Genomic DNA, 27993 nt, shown 5'->3' with positions numbered 1-27993 from the left:
ATTTTAAAAAGTTTCCCTGATTATTTCTGGATTTATCTCTGATTCTATTGAGATTTATTCTTGATTTGTTGAGAGTTATGGTGATGAGTAGCTGAATAATATACTAGGTTGTGTAAGGAGGATGAACGCATGGACTTCTCCAGAACAGAAACGAGACCATGTTTTATTAATAATTCCCATAGCAGTAGGTGTACCAAAAGCAGGTGGTTTGCTGTTTGTCATGTGAATTTTTTTGTAGCCATGAAATTCACAGAGGTGGAACTGATTTATAGTGGCTTCCAGGACTGCATTGTATAATGGATGAACCATTGCCTCACAAAAGAATGCTTTAAGTGGTGAAGCCCAGTTTTCATGTCTTTATAACTGTGTAGATACTCTGTAAGTGCGAAGACAAACATCCATAGTAGGATTCACTTATAGAAAGTTAATGCCAAATTGCCTACTGATCATGATAACGTTTTTTCAGGAAGGCCCATTGAGTCAAGATGTCCTCTTTTTATAGGTCATGAGGAGGATAAAGAATTTAAGTTACTTGCTCAGAATTATACTTTACACTGATGGAAGGTAAAGGGATTCAGTTCTTGGCCCCACTGGTTCTGTAGTCCAGCACCTTTGATTTGTCAAGTGTCCTACTTCTGTCCTTTGTCACCTTTATTAAGCAGAGGCTAATAGTTGCAAATTACAGATCCATTGTTTGTTTTAATGTGAATCCATGATAGTAAGTACCATCGGTGTTCTGGCCAGTCTACGAACCATAGAGTTTCATGTTTTATGTAGATAGCATGCAAAACAATAAATTCATAGAGGTAGCATTTGGCATACACTGAAATACAGAAGAAGGTAATACTCTTGCCTTGCATGCTTCTTAAGGATTCTGTGCACTGCTGTTGCCGCAGAGTGTCTCTTTGCTACAGTAACTCAGATTAAATGCTCAGCTTTCAGAGGATATGATTGCATCAGACAGTCATTCATTATCTGCATCTGCAGTGTTGCCTTGAACTACGGCTTTGGAAACTGTCCATAGCCTTGTTAGAAACTGATCAAGGTGACTTCTGTCTGCGAACACATAAGTTCAAGAAGACTTGTAGATATTATTCCAGTGTTTCTTTTGCAGTAGCTTTCTGTAATGTGCTTATAATGAATCATTTCCCCAAAAACCTATAATGGCTTTAGGAGTAGGTTAGAACTGTAATTGCAGTGTGCTCTTTCTTCACTGAAGCACATTTATGGTGCACATAATGGCTCTTCTGCGGGTTTTTATGGGCCTATTTCAAGAAACAAAAAATGGATGCATATCTGTGTATCCAATGTTCATCTCTGAAATGGCGTATTCGAATTTGATCATACTGAATCATAATCTCCTGCACAGAGGAAGTAAAGTGGCAGAATGCAGCAATATCTACTATAGTAAAGTCTGCTTAATATAACTACTACCACTTAATTCACAGTAAGTGTGCCTGAGTGCAAGTTAAAAACAATGATGGTGATGATAAAGCTTGTCATTACACATTTTCATTCCCTTTTACATCAATTCATGTAACTTGCATTAGATTATGTTTTGCCAAGTGCTGAACCATCTGCGTATCAGTTTCACCCAGCTGAATAATAATAGAGCACATTTTAAATGCAACTCAGACCTGCTTTTCGCAGTATATTATTTCCGTATGTAAATTTGATAAAATCAGTTTTGATATAGTGAAACCATGCGTAGCAGACAGAACTTTCAGATTTCTTCTGAAGCATTTCTGAACAAAAAATATTTAGATTATGGCAGAGAAATAACTGGAAGAAAAACCTTGACATTCACAGGTCATTCACAAAAGTTCTTTGCTGTTTTATGAACTGCTTGAAATGATGGACAAGTAAATGCATATTGAAATAAGTCTGTAGAGTCCAGCTGGGTAAAAATCTCAGATATGCTTGAATCAAATATATGCTTACATTTGTGGTGCTGTACAGTGTGGTGGACTGATGAATTATACAAGACAATTACATTTTCAAAGTTAGTGCAATGATTGATATCCACGAGATGAATTTGAAGTTTTAACAGAAATAAGAGAATTAAAAACAAAAGCTAAAAGTTCAAGAATTTTATAAATACTGAGAAATACGTAACATCAGCCCTCATGTTGATGGATTTTTATAGCAGGGTGATGAGGACTTTCAGAAGCAGTGCTGTCCACAGGTACTTCTGGAGTACCTAGATACCTAATCCAGCAAATACTTGTTGGATGGCAGCACCTTCTGTTAAAGAAAAAAAAAAGCAGTTTAAATTTATTGTCAGAGAGGGTTGTATTTATGGAGTCCACCATTAATAGGCTTGAAAATATTTTACAGTTTGTTGCCTGTTAGTTAATCAGAACTTAGCTGTGACCTTTATCCTTTCTAGTATCTCCTCCCAGTGAGATTACTTCTGGCTTAATGCATGTATTGTTTTCATCATTTTTTATTTGTGTATGACAGTTTGCTGGTTTTAGTATATTAAAGAATGTGTGTGTTTTTTTTTTAATAGGTAGGAGTGGGAGTGGGTCTGACCATAGTAGGACTGAAGGATACAATGTGCATTTGACTCACAACATTAATGTAAAGGCAACACAGATGTCCTTGTAGCTTGGAAGCATGTCATTGTTAATCTGGCACAATTATAGGTTGTGTGCTACCTTCACTTAAACATGCAGAAATATGCTCAGTTCATAGTAATGAATTCTATAGCCCTTTTACAACTGCATGCAGATTTGCTGCTTCTTCCAGAAGCTGAATTCCAATTTGCTCTGTCCTTATGTTGAGTAGAAGCAAGACATAATCAGATTTGCAACTTTGATTATCCTATGCGGCTGCCTTGCCTCTGGGCCACCCTAAGCTTTTTTTGGATAGATGGTCTGTTGAGGAATTCTCTGTTTCCTGCCACACAGACAAACTTCTGCTTGAACAGGCTACTTGAATGTTTGATTTTTTTGACCATTTTCATGATTTATTTTATTTATTTTTTTTGTTGTTGCATCCACCATGAGTCTATTAACAAGTATTCTTACAAGAAGTCAGTTCCCCTAGCAGATGTTTATCTGATTTGCCTGCATTTTAGGCCTGACTCTCAAGTCTGGGGGGCATATAGTCTGTAAGGCCTTCATCATGATAACTTGTAGGAGATGGACTATAGAGAATTGCCTTGATGTCTGAAATATTGGAAAGGTTGGAAGCATCATTCTCCACTGTGACATCTTCGTCCTCTGCTATCAAAAATGTACATAAGAAGCACTTAAGTCAACAAAGAGAGAAAGAGGATGTAGATAAGAGAGAAGAACCAGTCTGTCTTCAAAAGGCTTGCAACCCCACCCATATTGATTCAGCAGAAGCACTTCTTATCCATCTCCCATCTATGTCTATCTTATTGATTCATCTTTATCTTCCAGCATCAGCTCAAGAGGACATTATAGTGTCATATTCTCCACTGACACATACACACCAGGTGTCTGTATTCACCAGGCATCATCAGTGTTCAGGTCCCTCTATGCCTGCTCAGAGCCACTGGTTCCTTTCTCTGAGCAAAGAGGCTTCTTCTTCCAGTGTCTGCCTCATTGGTTATGGTCACCTGACAGTGGGGACAATATTCCTCTCTTTGCCAGTCACTATCAGGTTCCTGTCTTGGTCTTTAGCAGAAGTGTTGTATACCCACTCACTAGTCCTGTTATCATCTTCATCTTTGGTGACTGTATTTCTTTCTAATATTTTCAGTGGTGTAGAATGTCATGCTTTGGTGGAACTGCACCTGCTCAGCCTGTGTGAGTGTCACTTGTATCAGCCATACCAGCACTTAAGGTTTCTCTTCCACAGACATTGGCAATACCAGTATCTGTTATGCTGTATTGTAGTTTTCCTCCTCTGCCCCTCTGCTCCTCAAGCATCAGTATTTTTAAGTTGTGGTAGTGCTGAATGTTAGCCATTCCACTTTCCTACCATTTATTGTTCCTTTTGGGGGTATGGCTCTTGCCTTTCTACCAAGACCAGTCTTCTAAATTCAAACAAACTGAACTCTATACTGCCAAAGGTGTCCCAAAGTAAAATACAAAAAGTGCAGCAAAACCTGGGCATACCATCACAGGGCACTGATACAAAAACAAAGTGAAACTGCTAAAAGACTTTAATGTAAATGATAAAAACAAGAGCCTGGTATCAATGATAAGTGCTTTTGGCAGTAGCCTTCATCAGAGCGTTCATTACTACGGCTCTCTCTTCATGAATTAAATAGGAATAAACCAATAAATGGTCTCTATTCAGGAAACAGCTCCTTTTCAGCCAATCAGATTACAACCAATCATAAAGTGAGGAAAGGGTAAGCCTCCTTTTTTTAGCCAATAGTCAGTCGCCCATTTTTCAGAATGGTTTTAAGCGGCACCACTGCATTCAACCCAGGATGACGCTCTGCTCTTAAATTCACAGTCTAGCCCACTTTAGTGATTTCCATTTGATTTTGTGTATCTCCACCTGTATTACCTTCAGAAATATACTCAATAGCTTTAAACATAAAACTGTGCGATGGGTAACATAAAACATGGTTAGCTAGTGCATTCTTTGGGTCTTCATGCTTTATGTCTCTAAGGTGGTGTAAAATTCTATCTTTTAGGCGTTGACCTGTTTTGCCTATGTAGAAAGCAGCATAGTTCAGGCAGGTCGCTAGGTAAAGTAGATGTTTACTGTTGCATGTAACATTTACTTTAAATGAGTATTCTATGATTGTGACAGGATGTCGAAAGAAGTTATTACTATCAATTGAAGGACAGGCTTTGTATCTTCCACATCTAATCGAAAGAAGTTATACTATCAATTGAAGGACGGGCTTTGTATCTTCCACATCTAAAAGTACCTTGTCTAGTAGATCGCTGTTGAGTTGAAAAAAACACCCTTATTACATAAAAGTCTCTATGTTTTTCTTGTTCTTAACCCAAACTTAGGTGTGTTTCCTACAATTTTCCTTAGTTTGTCTTCTTTTGTGAGAATTGGCCAGAACCTTTTGACCACAAAATTGTACTTGTGTGGAGTTGGTGCTATATGTTAGGATACACTTTAATTGATCCTGCTTCTGTCCTTGATTTTTTAATTCCCCTCGTTCTTTGGTTAAGTTCTTATTAAAAAAATAGGGGTGTCCTTTATTATTCCTCATTTGGAACTAGATTTAATAATAAAGTCCCTTTTTCCATAGCCTCTCTCCTGGAAGTCTTCTTGTAGCCTTACCCATTAGTTACGGTCTCCGGTGCATAATCTAGACATACGTACAATCTGATTCTCCATAATATTTTTGAATATGAATCCTGGGTGCATACTACTTCTATGTAGATAGTGATTTTTCCATGTACTCTTTCTATGTATACTAGAAGTTAGCCCCTGTTCGTCTAGCTTCAAGTTAACATCCAAAAACTCAATTTCTTTTTTGGAGTAATTAACAGTGAATTTCAAGAAACCAGTGGTAAAATTCAGATATTCCATGAATGATGCAAGTTGTTCCTTGTTCCCTTTCCAAAGGATAGAAATATTATCCACAACATGTCTATAGTAAAATAAGTACATTGCACATGGATTGTCATCACACAGAACCTTTTCTCTTTCTCACTGTGCTAATACCAGATTGGAAAAACTATTTGCGCAGGGGGTACCCATAGCCACCCCCCCAAACTTGCCGATAGCATTGGGTGCCATTCACAAAGACGTTATTTTCTAGAATCAGTTCAAGCAAAGAGCAAACTAGATCCACATTAGTTCCCATCAAAGATGCAAAGCTCCTAATGGCTTCTATGCCATAGACATTCAATATCACAGTGAAGAGGCTTATTAACTTCCATTGACACCAGCATTAGCCCTGAGAAATCATTCAGTGTGTTCCTCTTAACATATAGGTCATTAAGAAAGCTGCTTGTGTCCTTTAGGACAGTGGTAGCCTCATGCAGTATTTTCCTTCAACTCTTCTTCAGCATACATAGATAGCGGCTCGGTGATCTATTCTCTGCCTACTACGATGAGTCGTAGTGGTGGGTTATCATGACTTTTGTGAATTTTAAAGAGGCCACTAATGCTAGAAATGGTTGGTTTTAATATTTCAAAAAAATCATACAGTTCCTTGGACAAGCGTCCTTCCAGCAGCATTTCCATTAAAGTTCCCTGGAGGCAGCTAATCATTTTATCTAACTCATTCTTACCGATTCTCCTACAAGTCTGTATGTCACTTAACATATCCTCCATACTAGTTCTATACCAAAGGGAATCCATCACCACTATGGCTCCGCCTTTGTCCGCTGGCTTGATTACTATGTCATCCCTTGATTTCAACTGGAACAATGCTTCTCTCTCTGTTCATGCAGTCATTTTTTTTTTTTCTTTTCCTTTTCCTTTCCTGACTGGAGGAACTGGGGTTCTTGTGCGTGTTTTGTTTGATAAAAAATGGAAAATTGTGAAATAATGGGGCAAGGAAGGAACTAGACATGCCCCATTATTTCACAGGATAGAATCTACATTGGTAGTGAATTTATCTCAGAAATATTTGAGCAGTGAACATGTACAGCTGTTAGCTAAAGGTTTAACTTTCATACTCTCCCTCTGCCCTGATCTGAGTGAATTCGTTACAGACATCAAATGCTTTGGGCGTAACATCACTCTAAAAAGTACCTTTGGAAGTGAAGGGACAAACAGTGTACAGAAACTCAAGAAACCTAGTACCTTCGTACCAGTGAACCACCCAGCAGTGGAGCTCTTTGTTCGACTTTGCGAAAATGAGGTTGTAAAATTGCGAGAAGAAAATAAGAATAGTGGTCATTTTCACGGTATGACTACTGGTGGGATAGAAGCATTGTTTGAGTTGAAATCAAGGCATGATATAGTAATCAAGCCAGCGGACAAAGGCGGAGCAATAGTGGTGATGGATTCCCTTTGGTATAGAACTAGTATGGAGGATATGTTAAGTGACATACAGACTTGTAGGAGAATCGGTAAGAATGAGTTAGATAAAATGATTAGCCGCCTCCAAGGAAATTTAATGGAGATGCTGCTGGAAGGACGCTTGTCAAGGAAATGTATGATTTTTTTTAAATATTAAAACCAATCATTCCTAGTATTAGTGGCCTCCCTAAAATTCACAAAAGTTATGATAACCCTCCACTATGACCCATCGTAGCAGGCAGAGGGTGGCTCACCGAGCTGCTATCTATGGATGTTGAAGAAGAGTTGAAGAAAGTACTGCTTGAGGCTACCACTGTCCTAAAGGACACAGTCAGCTTTCTTAAAGACCTATATGTTAAGATGAATGCACTGAACGATTTCTCAGGGCTAATGTTGGTGAAAATGGACATTAATAGCCTCTTCACTGGGATACCGAATGTATGTGGCATAGAAGCCATTAGGAGCTTTGCATCTTTGATGGGAACTAATGTTGGTCTAGTTTGCTCTTTGCTTGAACTGATTCTAGAAAATAATGTCTTTGTGTATGGCACCCAATTCTATTGGCATGTTTGGGGGGTAGCTATGGGTACCCCCTGTGCCAATAGTTATTCCAATCTGGTATTAGCACAATGGGAATGAAAAAAGGTTCTGTGTGATGACAATCCATGGGCAATGTACTTATTTTACTATGGACGTTTTGTGGATGATATTTTTATTCTTTGGAAAGGGAACAAGGAACAACTTGTATCATTCATGGAATATCTGAATTCTACCACTGGTTTCTTGAAATTCACTGTTAATTACTCCAATGAAGAAATTGAGTTTTTGGATGTTAACTTGAAGCTAGATGAACAGGGGCTAACTACTAGTATACATAGAAAGAGTACATGGAAAAATCACTATCTACATAGAAGTAGTATGCACCCAGGATTCATATTCAAAAATATTATGGAGAATCAAATCGTACATATCTCTAGATTATGCACTGAAGACAGTAACTATGAAAGAGAATGGGTAAGGCTACAAGAACACCTCCAGGAGAGAGGCTATGGCAAAAGGAACTTTATTAATCGATCTAGTCCCAATGAAATGAGGAAGAATAAAGGACACCCCTACTTTTCGAATAAGAACTTAACCAAAGAATGAGGAGCATTAAAAAAGCAAGGACAGAAGCAGGATCAATTAAAGTGTATCCTAACATATAGCACCCACTCCACACAAGTACGTGATGTGGTTAAAAGGTTCTGGCCAATTCTCACAAAAGATGAGAAACTAAGGAAAATTGTAGGAAATGCACCTAAGTTTGTGTTAAGAACAAGGAAAACATAGAGACTTTTATGTAATAAGAATGTTTTTTCAACTCAACAGCGATCTACTAGACAAGATACTTCTAGATGTGGAAGATGCTATGCCTGTCCTTCAACTGATAGTAATAATTTCTTTCATCATCCTGTCATGAGCAGAGAATACTCATTTAAAGTAAATGTTACATGCAGCAGTAAACATCTAGTTTACCTAGCTACCTGCCTGAATTGTGCTGCTTTCTACATAGGCAAAAATGGATCAAAGCCTAAAAGATAGGCTTTTATGCCACCTTGGAGACATAAAGCATAAAGACCCAAAGAATGCACTAGCTAATCATTTTATGTTACCCATCGTATACTTTTATGTTTAAAGCTATTGAGTATATTTCTGAAGGTAATAGAGGTGGAGATGCACAAAATCAAATGGAAATCAGTGAAGTGGGCTGGATTGTGAATTTAAGAACAGATCGTCATCCTGGGTTGAATGCAGTGGTACAGCTTGAACCAATTCTGAAAAATAGGCGATTGACTATTGGCTAAAAAAAGGGAGGCTTACCTTTTCCTCACTTTGATTGGTTGTAATCTGTTTGGCTGAAAAGGAGGTGTTTCTTGAAAAAGAGAGTATTCATTGGTTTATTCCTATTTATTTCCTGAAGAGAAAGCTGTAGTAATGAATTATCTGATGAAGGCTATTGCCGAAAGCGCTTATAGTGGATACCAGGCTCTTGTTTTTGTTTTTGTTTTTATCATTTATATTGAAGTCTTTTAGCAGTTTCACTTTGTTTTTGTATCAGTGTCCTGTGGTGGTGTGCCCAGGTTTTGCTGCAAACTGTCTTCTAAACTGTGTATTACAACTCTAGCTTGGCAAGTATTAGTATAGATCCCCTTCTTCATACCCAGATTGCTCTTCAGTCACAAGAGCAGTTTTCTTTATTTCAGAGGTTGGACAGCCCCTCGTTTGGCTTACATCTATAGGGCCTGCTGCCTGGGTTGCATGTTTCGTAGCACCTTTAACTAAAAGGCTAGCAGACCTGATGTGTGACTCAAAGCAGTCCAGCAAATGCTTTGTTAAAACTAAATATGTGGAACCAAACATGAGAAACTGCTGGAGCAGTGGATGATGGCAAATGAGTGCACACCACATATCTGGATTTTTCACAGGTTTTCAGCACTGTCCTGCACTCTGATAAACTCTCCCGGCAAAATTTAAATCCCTGTGTAAGTCATTGGATAGCTAACTAGCTCACAAATAGAATGCAGGAAATTGGGGTGGGTAGTCTACGTTCTCCCTCCAAAAGACCTGTCACTCACTAGTGGTGTACCTCAGGGTTCACTTGGACCACTCCTTTTTGGCATTTACTTCTTAGAGGGCAAAGCAAATATACAGGCTTTATAGCTGACCAAGTTTGTATATGACTGTAAATGTGGTGCACTCATTAACTTCCTAGTGGAGACCAAGACCCTCCAAAAATGCCTTTCTCAGTGTCTTCTGGTGTCAGAACTGTGGCCTAAAACTAAATGGCAAGAAATGTATAACAACATCCATCTGCAAGAATGACTTCCCTTGTAACTATCACATGGACAGTACCCCTCTGAAAGTTAATCTTGTAGTCATGTATCTGACAAGGTTTGTAGACTACGACCTGTCCTTTGATCAATATTATAAGGAGGTCCTTTTTCATTGAGCAGCTTACATCTGAAGGTATGGCATTCAGGTCCAAGGATGTAATCATTCTGTTGTACTCTGGTCTCTTTAGGCCGATTGTTGAGTATAATGCCCCTTTCAGTATGTACCTGTCAAACACACCTACCTCAGCTAGCAACTGCACTCCCACACCCCCTAACTAATATATGTCAACTCCACTGCAGTCGGGAAAAGTGAAAAAACAAAACAAAAACTCGGGTTCACCACTGGGTTATATGATGCAATTCCACATGCTTAGACAAATTATGATGAAAAGAAATCACACAAAACTGCTCAACCAACAGTATCTCATTTAGGTGTAGTATGATTTACCATACCCCCTGCATCTACAATGCTGTCATAATGCTATACAAGTATGATAGTAATATAGTATAATATGTGTACTCTTACAGAAAATGACATCATTATGGGTATACTTTTTGATAATGCTGGGCATTGACTGTGAGGTGGTGCAGGAAGAAAATTAGGATTAAAGTCTTTCGCTTTTCCGTTAGGGTCGCCACGGCGAACTCCGATCCGCTAATGATTGGCAGTGGATTTTACTGTTCCGGAGTTGCCAGCCCGAACCCAACCTTCAAAGAAGGCACACCCATTCATGCATGCACCTACTTGCATGTCTTAAAGGTCTTTGGAGTCATACGACTGGGAGGAGACATATGGACTCCACACAGAAGACACTCCAGCCAAGAATCAAACGGAGGATAAAAGGATAAAAAAACAGAAGTAGGTGAATAACAGGGGAGAAGAAATGGGAAATGTGTTAAAAGCAGGAGGGTAAAATAACTGAGACTATACTGATACATCAGGAAAATTTACAGTAGTAATTGAATATTAAATATGGTAGTCATAGAAGAAAAGAGAATAAAGTACTTGTTAGTGATGTAGGGCTGCCAATATTTGAGATGGCCACTCAGTTGGTTTTGTTTGTGAGTCAGTAGAGACAGTACCAAAGTATGAAAAAGTGGTATTTTTAAGTTAGCTCAGAAATTGACCCTAAATAGTGTCTTGTTGCTTTTAATGATACTTTAGCCCAGATATTCAATTTCAGGTTTATATTATATATTCAAAGCTTCAAATCTTTGAACCTCATATGTTCGATAACATATGAGCATAGTTTGAAACTTCCAAAATATAATAAAAAATGTGTACCTTTGATGCTCTGAGCAGGAGGGCAAGCCCCCTGCACCCCTCATGCCCCCTACTTAAATATACCAACTCCAGATTGCACTTCAGTGCAGAAAGGGAAATTTTCCCATTCTGCGACATACGGAGATGTAACTATCTCGAACTTTTCAAAGTTCAGTCATATGGTGTCGACCATATGACATTCAAACTTTGAAAAGTTCGAAAAATTAATAGGGACCCAATTATCACATTACTCAAGGTCAGTGACTGTTCAGTGCTTGAAATTACGTACTTACAATTCAGTTCAAAGTACTGAGGACCACCTGCTTCCCTACACCAAGCAAATCCCAAACAATGATAAATATTTTACATCAACTTTAGTTAAGGCTAGTGCAATAAGGATGGAGCTAATAGTTTTGAGTAGATCTTAATGCCATGCTGGGGTTATGTCATGTTTTTAATTACTTAAACTGTGGGAAGAAAGTGTCACAAAATAGTTTACCTGCATTTAGTACAGGTGATTTTATACAATTAAACCCGTGAGGATGTTCTGCAGAATTCCACATGTAGGCAAATATGGTTGTTTTACTGTGGGTAATTCTGGTTTCAGACTACACATGGCTGTTGAACAGAATTACAGGTGGTATCTTCCCTTTATCCCAAAGAGTACTCCTCCATGATTACTCTTTTCAGAGGCACCTTAACCTTATCCTAGGTTTGCATCATTGATTGTGTCAGAACGGGAGCACCTTAACAGCACAGCTATAACCAGGATACGATGCCATTAACAGCACAGCTATAACCAGGATACCGATGCCATTAACAGCACAGCTATAACCAGGATACCGATCCCATTAACAGCACAGCTATAACCAGGATACCGATCGATCCATTAACAGCACAGCTATAACCAGGATACCGATGCCATTAACAGCACAGCTATAAGCAGGATACCGATGCCATTAACAGCACAGCTATAAGCAGGATACCGATCCCATTAAATAGCAATAGCTATAAGCAGGATAACATCCCATTAACAGCACAGCTATAAGCAGCATTTGGCCATAGATTAAGTTGAATCAGGTGTATGTCTCTTCCACTCAGATGAGTCATTGCAGACAATAAAAGGGCTGTTGAGAGAGTGCTGGTGTCAGAACTGTGGCCTAAAACTAAATGGCAAGAAATGTATAACAACATCCATCTGCAAGAATGACTTCCCTTGTAACTATCACATGGACAGTACCCCTCTGAAAGTTAATCTTGTAGTCATGTATCTGACAAGGTTTGTAGACTACGACCTGTCCTTTGATCAATATTATAAGGAGGTCCTTTTTCATTGAGCAGCTTACATCTGAAGGTATGGCATTCAGGTCCAAGGATGTAATCATTCTGTTGTACTCTGGTCTCTTTAGGCCGATTGTTGAGTATAATGCCCCTTTCAGTATGTACCTGTCAAAACACTTACCTCAGCTAGCAACTGCACTCCCACACCCCCCTAACTAATATATGTCAACTCCACTGCAGTCGGGAAAAGTGAAAAAAAAAAACAAAAAAAAAAACTGGAGTTCACCACTGGCTTATATGATCCAAGTGCACATGCTTAGACAAATTATGATGAAAAGAAATCACACAAAAACTGCTCAACCAACAGTATCTCATTTAGGTGTAGTATGATTTACCATACCCCCTGCATCTACAATGCTGTCATAATGCTATACAAGTATGATAGTAATATAGTATAATATGTGTGTACTCTTACAGAAAATGACATCATTATGGGTATACTTTTTTGGATAATGCTGGGCATTGACTGTGAGGTGGTGCAGGAAGAAAATTAGGATTAAAGTCTTTCGGCTTTTCCCGGTTAGGGGTCGCCACGGCGGAACTCCGATCCGCTAATGATTGGCAGTGGATTTTACTGTTCCGAGTTGCCAGCCCGATGCCCAACCTTCAAAGAAGGCACACCCATTCATGCATGCACCTACTTGCATGTCTTTAAAGGTCATACGACCACGGGGAGGACATGCGGACTCCACACAGAAGACACTCCAGCCAAGAATCAAACGGAGGATAAAAGGATAAAAAAAACAGAAGTAGGTGAATAACAAGGGGGAGAAGAAATGGGAAATGTGTTAAAAGCAGGAGGGTAAAATAACTGAGACTATACTGATATATCAGGGAAAATTTACAGTAGTAATTGAATATTAAATATGGTAGTCATAGAAGAAAAGAGAATAAAGTACTTGTTAGTGATGTAGGGCTGCCAGTAATATTTGAGATCAGCGTCACTCAGTTGGTTTTGTTTGTGAGTCAGTAGAGACAGTACCAAAGTATGAAAAAAGTGGTATTTTAAGTTAGCTCAGAAATTAGTTATGAAATTTGACCCTAAATAGTGTCTTGTTGCTTTTTAATGATACTTTAGCCCAGATATTCAATTCTCAGGTTTATATTATATATTCAAAGCTTCAAAACTTTGAACCTCATATGTTCGATAACATATGAGCATAGTTTGAAACTTCCAAAATATAATAAAAAAAAATGTACCTTTACGCTCTGAGCAGGAGGGCAAGCCCCCCTGCACCCCTCATGCCCCCCTACTTAAATATACCAACTCCGAGATTGCACTTCAGTGCAGAAAAGGGAAATTTTCCCATTCTGCGACATACGGAGATGTTGCTTTTAACTTTCGAACTTTTCAAAGTTCAGTCATATGGTGTCGACCATATGACATTCAAACTTTGAAAAGTTCGAAAAATTAATAGGGACCCAATTATCACATTACTCAAGGTCAGTGACTGTTCAGTGCTTGAAATTACGTACTTACAATTCAGTTCAAAGTACTGAGGACCACCTGCTTCCCTACACCAAGCAAATCCCAAACAATGATAAATATTTTACATCAACTTTAGTTAAGGCTAGTGCAATAAGGATGGAGCTAATAGTTTTGAGTAGATCTTAATGCCATGCTGGGGTTATGTCATGTTTTTAATTACTTAAACTGTGGGAAGAAAGTGTCACAAAATAGTTTACCTGCATTTAGTACAGGTGATTTTATACAATTAAACCCGTAGTGATGTTCTGCAGAATTCCACATGTAGGCAAATATGGTTGTTTTACTGTGGGTAATTCTGGTTTCAGACTACACATGGCTGTTGAACAGAATTACAGGTGGTATCTTCCCTTTATCCCAAAGAGTACTCCTCCATGATTACTCTTTTCGTAGGCACCTTAACCTTATCCTAGGTTTGCATCATTGATTGTGTCAGAACGGGGAGCACCTTAACAGCACAGCTATAACCAGGATACCGATGCCATTAACAGCACAGCTATAACCAGGATACCGATGCCATTAACAGCACAGCTATAACCAGGATACCGATCCCATTAACAGCACAGCTATAACCAGGATACCGATCCCATTAACAGCACAGCTATAACCAGGATACCGATGCCATTAACAGCACAGCTATAAGCAGGATACCGATGCCATTAACAGCACAGCTATAAGCAGGATACCGATCCCATTAACAGCACAGCTATAAGCAGGATACCGATCCCGTTAACAGCACAACTATAAGCAGGATACCGATCCCATTAACAGCACAGCTATAAGCAGGATACCGATCCCATTAACAGCACAGCTATAAGCAGGATACCGATCCCATTAACAGCACAGCTATAAGCAGGATACCGATCCCATTAACAGCACAGCTATAACCAGGATACCGATGCCATTAACAGCACAGCTATAATCAGGATACCGATCCCATTAACAGCACAGCTATAACCAGGATACCGATCCCATTAACAGCACAGCTATAACCAGGATACCGATCCCATTAACAGCACAGCTATAATCAGGATACTGATCCCATTAACAGCACAGCTATAATCAGGATACCGATCCCATTAACAGCACAGCTATAACCAGGATACCGATCCCATTTTCATTTGGCCATAGATTAATCCGACTGTGTTTGTAGTTTGGATAAGAGGACTGCTACTCCTCATGCTTAGGATGACATCACCACCCCCCGACTGACCGAATGTTGAATCAGGTGTATGTCTCTTCCACTCTCACCTTGACCCACTTAGCTGTTTTATACAGATATTTTATTTCTAGTGAGATTTCTTAGATGAGTCATTGCAGACAATAAAAGGGCTGTTGAGAGAGTGAAGGTAAAGACAGACACAAAACCCTAATAGCCTTGGCAAATACTTTTGCCTCACTTATGTTCCTGTTGACAAAAGATTTCATAGATGAAGGAAAGAGTACACTAGGGCTGGCATTATCTATCTATCCTGTTTTTGTCTAACATGCTTTGTTGAGGATATCACTGTGAGCTTTATGGATCTACTGTTCTGGAGAATTCATGCTGCTCTGTCCAGTGGCAGATAATTATCTAAAGACAATAGAATCTTTGTGATAGGAACGTAAAATTTAACCTTATATTACATGTTATAAGATTATAGAGGAGGAAATGTAGACTTTTGTCCTGCAGGAACCCTCATAGCATACAGCAGATGACAGCAAGGCTAGAAAATCTTCATTGGCAGGCAATAGCAAGGTTTCAATGGCAGATGCAGAGGGTTTTCTGTGTTAGTAGGACTGTTGGGGGATACGGTTGTCAGACTCCCCTTCTGACAGTGTATCACTCAATATTATTAGACAAAGGTTATCTCTTCATGTGTTGGTGTGAGGAAAATCCAGAGAGGATGCATGGGTTAGGGAGTAGTGTCCATGTGCTGTCAAGTGACCTTGTCTTTTTATTTGAGCTGTTCATAATTTCCCTTCCTAGACATCTTCATATAGGAAGCAGCACCAAGGAAGTAAGTACTGATGCCAGTTAAAAAAATAGATGGCAGGCCTGTCCCACTATCATGCACAACCTGGATGTTTCATCCTGATTGTTTTAGTGCCCAAAAAGACTATGGATGTTAGGCCTACACGGCAAAGCTGTATTATGGGGGGACTGGATATGCTATTTATAACACTTGTATGCAGCCTGGATTTGAAGATGTTAGAGAAAGTTTTTCTCTTCTGAATGGGATTCAGTGGATTCATGCCATTGAAGTTGAATCTTATCCATCAGTGTCCATAATATAAAAATAAACTCAATTGAAAGTCTCCACCAGACATATTCAAACAAGTTGAGCAATTCCTAAAGACTGGATCTCATGAACATTATTTGAATAGGTGTGTAGTTATAGAAAATGTTTTATATCCTGAAAAATCTGAAAATTATACTAATTTAGAGAATGGCTAAGGTGTCGTCAACAGTGATAGATGTGGAATCAGCATGGCTTTGTGCAGGGGAGACAAACATTTGACAACATTAACAGAATGATGATTCAAAGAGAAGCAGTGTGCAAGAAGACCCTGTTACTGTTGGTTGGTCTTGATGCGAAGAAGGCATTCAGTAGAATTAGTTGAGATTTTCTGAGTAGGGTAATGATGGCATTTGCTTTTCATAATAGAATAATGGGGTTAATTAAGAAGATATATGAAGAGTCAGAGGCAAGAATCAAGGTGGGCAGGTCCTTTTCTGACAAGCTGTTTGAACAGATGAACCAGGCATGAGTGTTTCTATGCTTTTTGGGAAGATGGAGATTTATTGCTTGAAATGATTATTGTTTGTTCCACTGCAAAATTTTCCCCATAGTTTCTACTGTATTAGGTGTGGAAGGGACAACATTCTGATTGAAAATGCTTAGATGCAGATACAAATGGGATTGTAAGCTCGTGCTTTGGTGATGGAGTCATTATTGGAAGAGTTACTTTGGAAGTGATTTAGGTCTTCTAAGAGTTGCAACATGTTTACTTTTGAAACAAAATCCTAAAGCCTTCAGCAGTGAAGGCACCACTGTTTTTAAAGAAAATTACGGATTCATGATCAGACTGAACTAGGAAAAGGGACACTTGAGGTGAAAAGTAAGAAGTAGATATGTTTGTGAAGACAGTATTGAAGATATTACAACTTCTCAGGGGAAGATTGAGAATTTGTTCAAAGGTGTTTTGTTAACAAGGTCTTGGCAGCATCAGGCACATTTGCTGGTGGTGGTATAGGATTACCAGTTAAAGTTTGGGTAGTTAAAGTAACATAGGATAATAGTTTTGGGATGCTGATTATTGTGATCAACAGGAAATGTGGAAGGTAATTTGAAGTTAGTAATGATGTGGTAGTTAGATGTCTTTAGTGTAGCTTGGACTACTAGCAGTTCTAGGTAGGGCTTATGAGAAGATGATAGGATCCATGCTGTATACATAGACTGCTTCACATTTACCAGTAAATTTGAAGGCATGATTGTTCTGAACCCTGTCAGTGAATGTGTTGTTAATAATGACACCAAGTCTGTGTAATTTCAAAGGTTTGGATCACACAAGTTTTAGGGGGGGGAGGGGCATGAATTTGGGTATATCCTAGCATAGCCTCCTTAATATAATCTGTATTGGAATGTTGTTCTTCTTTCGGCTTTTCCTGGTTAGGGGTTGCCACAGAGGAACTCCGGTCCGCTAATGATTGGCAGTAGATTTTTATGGTGCCGAGGTGCCAGCTCGATGCCCAACCTTCAATGAAGGCACACCCTATGCATGTATTTCAAATGCCAGTCAACCACGGGGAGGACATGCAGAGGAATGTAATACACTGAAATACATAGGAGGTCAACTGTGCCTAAAAAGACACTCTGGGGCAACAAATGCTTTAGCCATTATGTAAAAGCCTTGCTGATAGAGGTACAAGTCACCACTGGCAAAATGGGAAGACCTGTTGATAATGTCCTGCCATTCCTCTCAACCCATTATGTCAAGAATGTAGGACAAAAGCAGTAATCAAGAAGAATGGTTCCAGATCAGGGACATGTTTAAGTTAGTCTTGTTACCGACTTTGAAATTTGACAGGACAAGATAAGATAGCATGAATTAGTATACATTTTATGAAATAAAGGAAGTCTGTGACGTTAATGAATTTCATTATTTTGCTGTTGTATTTTTTTGTAATTTACCATCTAAACTGGAAAGATAAACAGAGCATAAGCTTAAGACCAAATCAGAATAAATAGACTTTTGAGAGCTATGCACCTGCTATGGTCACACATCCTGGATCTCTGTGGATCGACACCAACTTCTCAGCCATTTGTGTAGCCAGTTATTTTGTCTTTGAATTGCAGAATCATTCGTGAAGATTGCTAGATACTACTTAAGAGCAGTGTCTAATTGGCCACAGACATACATAGCAAATTCTATCATGTCCTTGTGTATAATGTCTCCAAGGGTAGAATGCCTAAGATCTTTTACATCCACATGATGAGTTACCACCTGGTCCTACTCATAGTCACCAGTATGAGGGGACCCAAGGGCCTTTGTTACGTAAAGTATCCTGTCTCCAGAAAAAACAGCTTATTGTCACTCTGTTGTTGTCCAGCATAGTAAGGCAGCAGTCTGTGTAGCTGTTGAGTCACCTCTGACCAAAACATTAATGTGGGTGGGTGCATATTTTAAATTTAGTGTTATTTAATCCCTGCTGACCATAACCTGGAGTTAAAATAAAAGTTCTTTTGTGAGATGTGCAGCAGTAGTCGTCATTTGCAAAATGAGACACTGTTGAAATGGTTGACACTAAATTGTCTTGAGATTTTCGTTGTTGGCTGTTTTCATTTGAAACTCAAGTTCTACATGCAGTAAAAAAATGCCATCTAAATTGTTGGTTGATTGTACTGTATTAGGATTTGCCTTACTCCAAAAACCTGTGGCATGTTTTAGCAGTTCTCTTCTACTGCCCAGACTGTTTATAGATGACTTCTGTAGACATCTGTTTTCTTCCTTAAAGAAAAAACTTGAGCATGCCTATCACAGACAAATTTAATTTGCTTCTTCATATAAAGAATCATTGTTCACTAAATGTGTTTGTGAGGTTGAAATTACCAGCAAAATGAAACTGATGTTCATCATTATGATCACTGCTGCTGTAGCATTAGCTATATGGCCTATGTCCTGCACAGGATATAACAGCTGGACAGAACTCAGAACTCCTTCCACACGATCAAACAATTAGTCACCTCAAGCCCTTCCTAGCTTTCTTGGAATGAAAAAGTGTACCCCACTGCAGGCTTTCAAGGATTGATGATCAGCTAACACTTTTCATTGTTGGACAGGTAAGTTCTGTTCAGGAAAAAACTTTCCATATTACTAATTACTTGTGAAAACTTTTTCATTCTGAAGAGCAAGTACTTTTAAGACAGGAACATTTGTTTTTGTTGACTATCTCATGACTTTTATGGACTTTTAAATGGGAGCACTCTTTACTTTCATGGTAAAAAGTTGTTAAAAGTTGTTTAAACCTACTTTTCTGTGGAGAAACAAAGCTTATTTTACTTTTTGGGAAAGAGTGCTTTATACTGTGAGTTTTCTGGGGTGAAAGTTACTTTTTTGATACTTTCCTGTTTTATCAAATATTGCTGCAAAGCTTCCCTGGGAAACTAGCACCATTTTTGGCTTGGCCATGGAACAAAGTACTGTACCTTGGCCATATCTTTTTCCAGCCACTAAAAGAAAAATATTAAGCAACCTTTTCCATCACAGTGGACTGGTAATTTGACTCAGCTGCAGATGGGTGCCTCTGCTGTGGTTGAAGCTGGTTCCTCAGACCATTCATCTTTTTTTCAGATCCCTCTGGTATAGTTCACACAGCCCCATGAAGTGGGGTTTATCTACATCCTTTGTGGCTTTTGGTGCCCCCTCTGTTGGTAAGGTAGAGCCCCTTTTGTCAGTCACCGGAGAAGGGACAGGGAATGTGCCCTGTTTATCCATAGTGCTGTAAGCATCCCTGAGGAAGCTGTTGCTGGACTGTTTCTGCACAATTTCCTGTTAAAAAGAGACCAAAACTAAACATGTACCTTCTTTTGTGTCAGTTACTCTGGACAAGATTAATTTATTGGGCTTGGCTCAGGGTCTTTTGCAGGTTCTTGACCCTTCTTAAAAGAATTTTTTTTTTTGGTAAAAGAAAAAGGGAGCCCTCTTTCCCTGAAGATGTTCAAGAAATGAAATCTTTAGGTGGCTGTGAAGGGACAGATGCAGTTCCTAAGAAAATATGATTTGCTACAACTGAAATTTTCAGAACCTGCACTTATTCCTCCACATCTGTCAGACTTGTAGAATGTTTTTGTCACACCCTGTGGTTTCCCTGATAGGTAGCCTGCTGCTCAAAGAAAGACAAGTCTTCATATTCCAATCCCAGACCTCACCCAGCAGCTATAGCTTTAGTAAATCGAGCTGCTGCTAATCATTTTGTTAATTCTAATCCTTCTTCTGATAAGGATGGGAAAAGCTTTTGATAAGTTTGGGAAAAGTGTAGGTTATTTGAACTTTGATTTGTAGAATTCTGAGCGGTCAGGTTGATATGTTGAAGTTTATTCTGACTAATTGTAAAAGTGTGAGGAATGTTTTGGCATCAGTTTTGTCTTGTGAGAAAAAAAAGTGTGTATTTAGTATAGTTTCTCATGTCAATACTCATTCTTTAAAATGCATTTATGACTGTGTAGATACTACTTCGTGTTTTAACGAGGTTTGCCTGGCTGTATTCTCAGAATCTCCCAGATAATGTCAAAAATAAGAATTTTAATTCTCCTTTGGAGAGAGAGTTAGTTTTTGGACCCTCTCTGCTGCACAGGTTATCAAAAAAATGTGATGAGAGGAAAACTGATTCAGCAAATCTTTCAGACATTTCAGCCCTCCTTCTCTAAATTCTCCAAGGGTCTCTCTGAGCCCCTGTCTGACTTTGGTAAAAAAAAAAAAAAAAAAAAAAAAAATGAAATAAACAGTATTAAAAGGATAGTGGACATTTAAAACAAAGGCTGCGAGATTCAAAAAAGATAGCAGCCCCCCTCCCCCAGAATAAATAAGTTTGAATAACTACATGACCCCCCCCAGGCTGTCTCTTAATTCTTTCCGAAAGTTTGAATCTCCATTTCTTTGGTTGGCAACAGATTGTTTCAGACAAATGGGTCCTGAATATGATCCATCTAGGTTGCAAATGGCAGTGGGAGACATGCTGTCCTTATTTGCCAGACCAGACTCTTCTCTTTCCTCCTATTTTACATCATATGCTGTCTTGGGGTAGTATAAGCAGCTCCTTCTTCCCAGTTAGGGAAGAGTATTTTACTCAAGAATGTTTTTATTGCCAAGGAAATAAAATTCCTAGAGACAAGTTATGGATCTTTCTTTCTTGAACCAGTCTGTGATACTTCGCAAGTTCAAAATGTTTTCACTCCACAACCTGTTATCCTCCTTTCTCACTCAAGTTTTCTAGTAATCCCAGATTTAAGAAACAAACATCATCACATTCTTGTTTATCCAGGTTTCAGACATTTCTTAAGGTTCTCTGTCTCTGTATCACATTATCAGGTTTCTGCCGTACTCTTTGGGCTCTTTGCTACTCCAGAGTTTAACGAAGTGCATAGCTTCTATGATAGCCCACTTCAGGCTACAGTGTGTCAACATTTTCTCATATTCAGATGACTTGCTTATCTTTGTTTTTTATTTTTTAAATATCATGAATCTCTCTTTTGGGTCAGAGATCTACACATGCTGGGATTCCAAGAGGACATTCAAATGTCTTTTCTAATTCCATCTCACAGGGATTGTGTTTCTGGAGTGTGTGCTAGACACCAGAGTACCTCTATATTTAGATCTTTTCAAGGGTTTTTCCACTCAGACTGCTGTCTCAGCAAGGGAATACGTCAGGATTCTGGGTCTCATGGCTTTCAAGATTCTGATAACACCTCTTGTAAGATTCCACCATAAGAAAGATACAATGGTGTTTGAAATCTCTTTAGTCCTAGTATCAACACTCATTGTCTTTTCAAATTCCCGTTCTTGGATTTGTGAAAAGGGAAATCAGTTGAAGGAGACATCAGATTTCTCAGACTCCAGGTCTCCTATTCTCCTCTCTTGCTTCAAAACGGTAATGCTGTAAACTCTCTGAATTATCTGTGATGCACAGGACCTCTACAAGTGTTTAAGGGAATGCCACAGTGATGTGGTACATAAGCAAAGGGGAACCAGATCTTATTCCTCATGTGTGTGTGTTTGTGTGTGTGTATGTATGTAAAATATATAGCCAAAAACCAAATAAGAAGGGTCCCTGCTAAGGTGTAGCGTTGTAGAGAAAGTACAGCCAGTAACACCAACACTACTCCCACCACAGGCAGGTCATAGCTTTCATTTGCACACCATTTAACTTGATGTTAAACAAAATTGAAGCAGGAAACAAATTAAAAGTCAATGATTTTAATAAAACTAAAAAATAATAAAAATGGATAAGCACTTTCGGGTTCTTACAACCTTTCATCAGATCGGATTCATAAAATCACAATAAAATATTTAAGGTAAGTGCCTTCCAGTCTGAAAATGTTTTCATTCTTTGTGTATCCAATCAAATTACAAAATTTCTTCCTTCCTTTAAGTATACAAACTGAATTATATTGGTTACAATAAAATCGTCTATTGTCCAATTGTATTCATGTAGTGCATTCATCTCCGGCCAGTCAACTTTCACATTTTCCTTGATTGTCCAATCTCCTTTAAGCTCTATAGCTGCCAATATAAATCCATCAGAAATGATGGATCTCACAGAACCAATCATATAAACCTAAGAACATTTTGTCTTTGTTTTCTTATTTAGCGATTGAAGTCTCATATGCATTTGTTCTTTTAAAATGTCATCAGAGATTCAGGGGCACTCTTATTCCTCAAATTATAAAATGTCCTGTTCTCTTGGCCCCGATTTTACTATATACATACGATCCTTATTCAAAGAATACTATATCATTTTTATCTCCGTTTATTGTTTCCGTAACTGTTTATCCATTTATTTAAGTTCCACAACAATTATTTATATCCTATTGGTAACATATCATAGTATCCATTACTTCCTGTTTCTACTTCTTGCTCATCTCTGATTCGCCACTGTTATATTCAAAGTCCAATTATGAGTTAACAGCAGGTATTCACCCCATTGGTCATTATTATATTTTCAGCATATTTATTGAGTAAAATCAGATCTTTCAGTACCGGATGAGGATACTGTATGGCGTCCAATCAAATTCACCCTCTACTCATATGGAGAAGCAGTGCTGCCGCATTGCAGGAACACCATATGCTCTATTTTAAAATACACAGTAAAACATGTTTCTACAACATTCCACTTAACCACAATAATATATCCAAATGTTTCCTTTGCTGTATCGAATTAGACATTGGTAAAGATCCAATAAAAAATCATGCTAAGATTTTTTTACACTTCTAGCATGTATTTGGATTTATTGTAACAGTCCACTTTTAACATATATTAAGTTTCTATGTCAGAATGAGACTCCAACTCTTAGTTAATTCTGGCAGATCATCCTATCACTGACTGAGATTTTTGGTGATCATCCGGTCATTTACAACAGAAACTCCATAGCGGCTCTGTTTGTATCTTATTAATGGCATACAGAAGTATCCGTTATTTCCTGTTCCTACTTCTTGCTCATCTCTGATTTATCGCTATTGTTTCCAAGATTTATTTGTAAGGTAAATGCAAGTATTCATCCCATTGGTCATCATTGGATTTTCAGAGTATTTATTGGATGTAATCAAAACTTTCATTATTGGTCAAAAGTAATGAATGGCATCTAATCAAATTCACCCTCTGCTCATATGGATATACAATGCCATTTCATTACAAAACAGAATGATGATGATTCTAAGAAGAGTGTGCAAGAAGACCCCATTATTGCTGGTTGATCTTGATGTAGAGAAGGCATTCAGATTTCACAGTTATTGAAGTCTGCAGCCTACAAGAGTGAGGATCTGTTCATTTATGTACCTGGCATGTACGCCTTTAGCAGGCATAGCTTTCCTGCATAGGTTCATAGGTTGGTACTAGGCTATCAGCCCTAGGGCCTATACAAGCCTAGCCATAACAATTCCCTGGCTATTTCTTCCCACACTATTTACTTCCCTGGACCCCTGTCTAGCAGGGCAACTGACGTGATCCCCGGGGTGAATTTCCTTTTTCCCATCCAATCGTCAAGGTTCCTTTTGAAGAGGACCAAAGAGGCACTCTGCTTGATATGTATGGGCAATCTATTCCAGAGTCTGAGGAGTCTCTGGGTCAGGAACCTATCCCTCCAGCATGTTTTGTTTATTGTGATGAAAAGGTTTAGATCCCTGGAGCGTGTGACTCTGAGGGATTGGGATTTAAGTGTAGCATGTCCAACAGCTCTGGGTTTGACATGGCCTTGTATGTTAAGCAAAGATCGCCTCTGAGTAGACGATATGCGACAGAGTATAGCTGGAGTTTTTTAAGGCGGTCAGCATAGAGCATCCGCTTTAGGCCTGTGATTCTTTTAGTGAGGTATTTCTGTGGCCTTTCCAGTTGTTGCAGATGTCTTGAGAGGTACATACCAAACAGGGCATTGTATTCTATAATGGGTCTAATGAGGGATGAGTACAGTGGGACAATGACCTCCTTTTTTCTGGATGAAAAGCCCTTAGTGATGAGGTGTGCCACATAGAAGGATTTCCTGACTGTTGTGGCAATGTGGTTATCGAAGGTGAGACCACTGTCCACCTGTGTCCCTAAGTCTCTTATCAAACTTTCGGTGTTTAGTGTACTGCCACCTATATGGTAATTCACGGATACATGTTTTTTCCCAAAGGGGATAACTATACATTTCTTGGCATTGAGCTTGAGCCCATGGCTCTGGCACAAAGCATCTGTTTCTGTAAGGCCCTTTTGTAGAGTATCCACATCATTTGGGGATTCAATAATGGCTCCCAGTTTGCAGTCATCTGCAAACTTTGTTAACCAGCGTCCCTTAGTGTTGGCCTGTACTTCAGAGAAGTAGATGCCAAACAAGAGCGGTCCCAGGACTGATCCTCTTTCTGTGAAAGAGATTATATTAGAGGCCTGTAATGCTGCCAAATGCCGGACATACTGCATAAAGTAGAAACACTTCTCAGCTTATCCTCAAAACTAGGACTGCTGCACAGCTCCGTATTGTAAGGTTGTAGCTTAAATGACTGAAGATCTTGGCACTGAAACCAAAATCCTTACAAATACAGCTGAAGGATACTCAGATTAGTGAAACACTTGATTCTGAAATAATACTGAATGCCTACATGATAGCAGATGATAGCCATGAACTTTACACTCCAAATGAAAACACGCAATACTTTTATGCTTTATTTTGTTTTTTTTTGTTTGTTTTTTTTTTGTTGGGGGGGGGGGGCAGTGTCAGGCATCCACCATATGTGGAGGTTTCACATACTTGGGAAAACAAAGAATTCAGTTGTGTATCCATGCTAATAAATCTCTGCAAGTGGCCATAATTGTGTAATCTAAGCTGAGGATATATTTAGGGGAATATCTGGGCTCAGCCCTCTCCCAGTGGGGTGCATGTTGCCTGCAAAAAAGTGTTTATTTTTTCATTTGGTGTATTAAGATCAGGTTTTTTTTTTATTTGGTTTAATGCATACATTCACTATTATTTCAGGCTTCTGAATTTCACTCACTTGAAATTCTGCTCTTTGTTGTTTCGGGGTTTAGGTTTCAGTTTTATGGTCTTCATTCATTTGAGCTTCAGTCTTGTAAGAGAAAGTCCTGCGGGATCCTTCTTTTTTTTTTGGCTGAGTTACACCTTTGTCGCAGCATATGTTTGAATTATTTCCCATTTTTGCAGGCACTGAGTGTAAACTTCAGCTAGAGAATTATTTTTGTATGCCTTTACGTCTATTAAGCGAACCAATTCACCAAAATTGAAGGTTTTCCCTCATTTTCCTTTTCACAAAATGGGTATCTGTCAAGTTTAATTATACATTTATTTCCGAAGTGTCTATCTTCAGCTAAATCCCACAGTTTATTTTCTGCAGTATGCTGAAGTGAATGCCCCAGATGCAGCTTCAACCTTTCAATAACATCAAATCTTGTACAAATTACTAACACTCTGATTCTTTTTTTCATGGTAGACATGAAAAGTAAGTTGTCAGTGCCTGTCAAAATGGAATGATAAATGCATCTCCTGTAATGATTAGTATGGAGAAACCTTTTCAGTCTTCACCTTTAACCACTAGAGTGGTTGCAGCATTTCGTTGACTACTGTATATGTTGTGATTTGCCAAAACCTTCTCCATTTGTTAGAGACGTTTGTTATCCAGTTGGAGAACTGCCATAATAGTGGTGGTCTTTCAGTGCATTCTTTCATAATCTTCCTCCAGTACTATTATACTTGGTTTTCATGTATTTACGTGTGTCATTAAGTCTTTGTTTCACTCAATCTTCTGTTCTAATTTAATTACCTGCTACATGCAGCCAGAAAAGTAAAATTTTACAGTGAGTAAAGTATTTGTCACTTACCTTAATGGTAATTTTTTTAAGGTAGCTTCTTAGAGTCTTCTGTAGTAAATTAAAAGTTGATACGCATCATGTTCCACACTTATTTTTTAAAAAAATCTTTAGAGTAGGTATTTTACTCCTCAGAACTTTCTAGAACTGTTACTGCAGTGCAGTTTTTCTTAACCTTTTGGTTGTAGGGTATTAAAGATTTGGATGGAGTTTCTTGAGACTGATATCTTCACTGGGATCATTCCCAGACAGACGTTTGATCAGTCCTGCTGGCATGTGTTATCAATGGCTCTGCATACTGCAAGGAGTTCTTTCAAGTTCTGCTACTGTGGTGAGTGCCTAGCATGTATGCCCCTCTGTTGCCTGTCTTACTCCCTGGTAGTATGTCGTTTGCAGGTTATAGTTTTTTGGCTGCTTGAACCTGAAAAGTGAAATACAGAGAAATGCTGTTATTATAGGTGCAAGTTACTTGTTTCTCAGGCTGTGTTTAGATTTTCTTTCCATCTGCCTTTTGCATATTTCAAGATGTAGTTGATATATTGGTGATGTGTCATTTGAATTTGTGTCTTCTGCAGGATATATCTTCTTTTTCTCTACTTGGACCTGAATGGTAAACCACAGAGAAATGCTGGAATCATAAATTCAAGTTATGATTTTCAGTTCACTTCTCTCAGGGTCTGTTCAGATTTTTTTCATCTACCATTTGAGTTCTTCAAGGCACAGGTAATATATTCTTATTGATATAATGGTTTACATTTGAATATGTAATAAAATAACAGGGAAAAAAACAAAGTTGACAGTATATAGTCTCAGAGTCCTTTGTTGGATTGATGAAATCATATGAATACTCTTTAAGATGTCAGTTTAAGATCTCACTCTGTTCAGTCAGGAGCTTAGAGAGCTTCAGCCCCTTTCTTGGGAGCCACTGTAGCAGACGTTGTGTTCTTTCAGGATGCATGCATGATCCTTAATGGCAGGCTTAATAGAAGGGATGACCCAAGTCTCTTCTTCCTTCTTTTCCAGATACTCATGAAGGAATAGCAGTCTCAGGCCAGTACATGGTGGACTTCATGATCCTGAAGGTATCTCTAAAGGAAGGTGGAGAAGTGGAGACCTTGGGAGGGGGCACTCCTCAAGATTATAGCTTCTGGATCCTTGTTCTTTGTGAAGGAAGCTGAGGGTAAGAGAAACCACTACCCAGCTCTGACCCTAACATCAAACTGGGCATGGCTGTGTATACCTGGTGTGTTTGGGACTGAATAGATGCCAGATGTGACTTACAGATGCCATAAGCCTGGCATGTAAATGGTGGCAGTCACTGGTATGTTCGCAGTTATTTCCTTTGTTTGGGGGCTTTATAGCAGCTTTCAATTTTATAGGAGAATTTCATTGCAGCATCAATTTTATAACAACTTTCAGCCTGTTTGCTTTTATGGTAATGAGCGTGGAGTGTGCATTTGCAATTGTTTATTGTGGGGACTGTGTGTGTGTGTGTGTGTGTGTGTGTCTATATGTATATATGGGTCTAGGTTAGAAGATCGACAGCCGA

General features: G+C 38.7%; 1 protein-coding gene across 1 annotated transcript in view; it reads left to right on the top strand.

Moving 5' to 3' along the window:
* The window catches only part of IPMK (inositol polyphosphate multikinase), a 718573-nt gene that overhangs the window by 648152 nt on the left and 42428 nt on the right, over positions 1 to 27993 (top strand). The window lies entirely within an intron of this gene.

Source organism: Protopterus annectens, chromosome 14.part0, assembly GCF_019279795.1.
Source record: "Protopterus annectens isolate FY-2018-M chromosome 14.part0, PAN1.0, whole genome shotgun sequence".
NCBI classification, from domain to species: Eukaryota; Metazoa; Chordata; order Ceratodontiformes; family Protopteridae; genus Protopterus; species Protopterus annectens.
The sequence above is the reverse complement of the archived record's forward strand: the minus strand, read 5'-3'. Positions and strand labels throughout refer to the sequence as shown.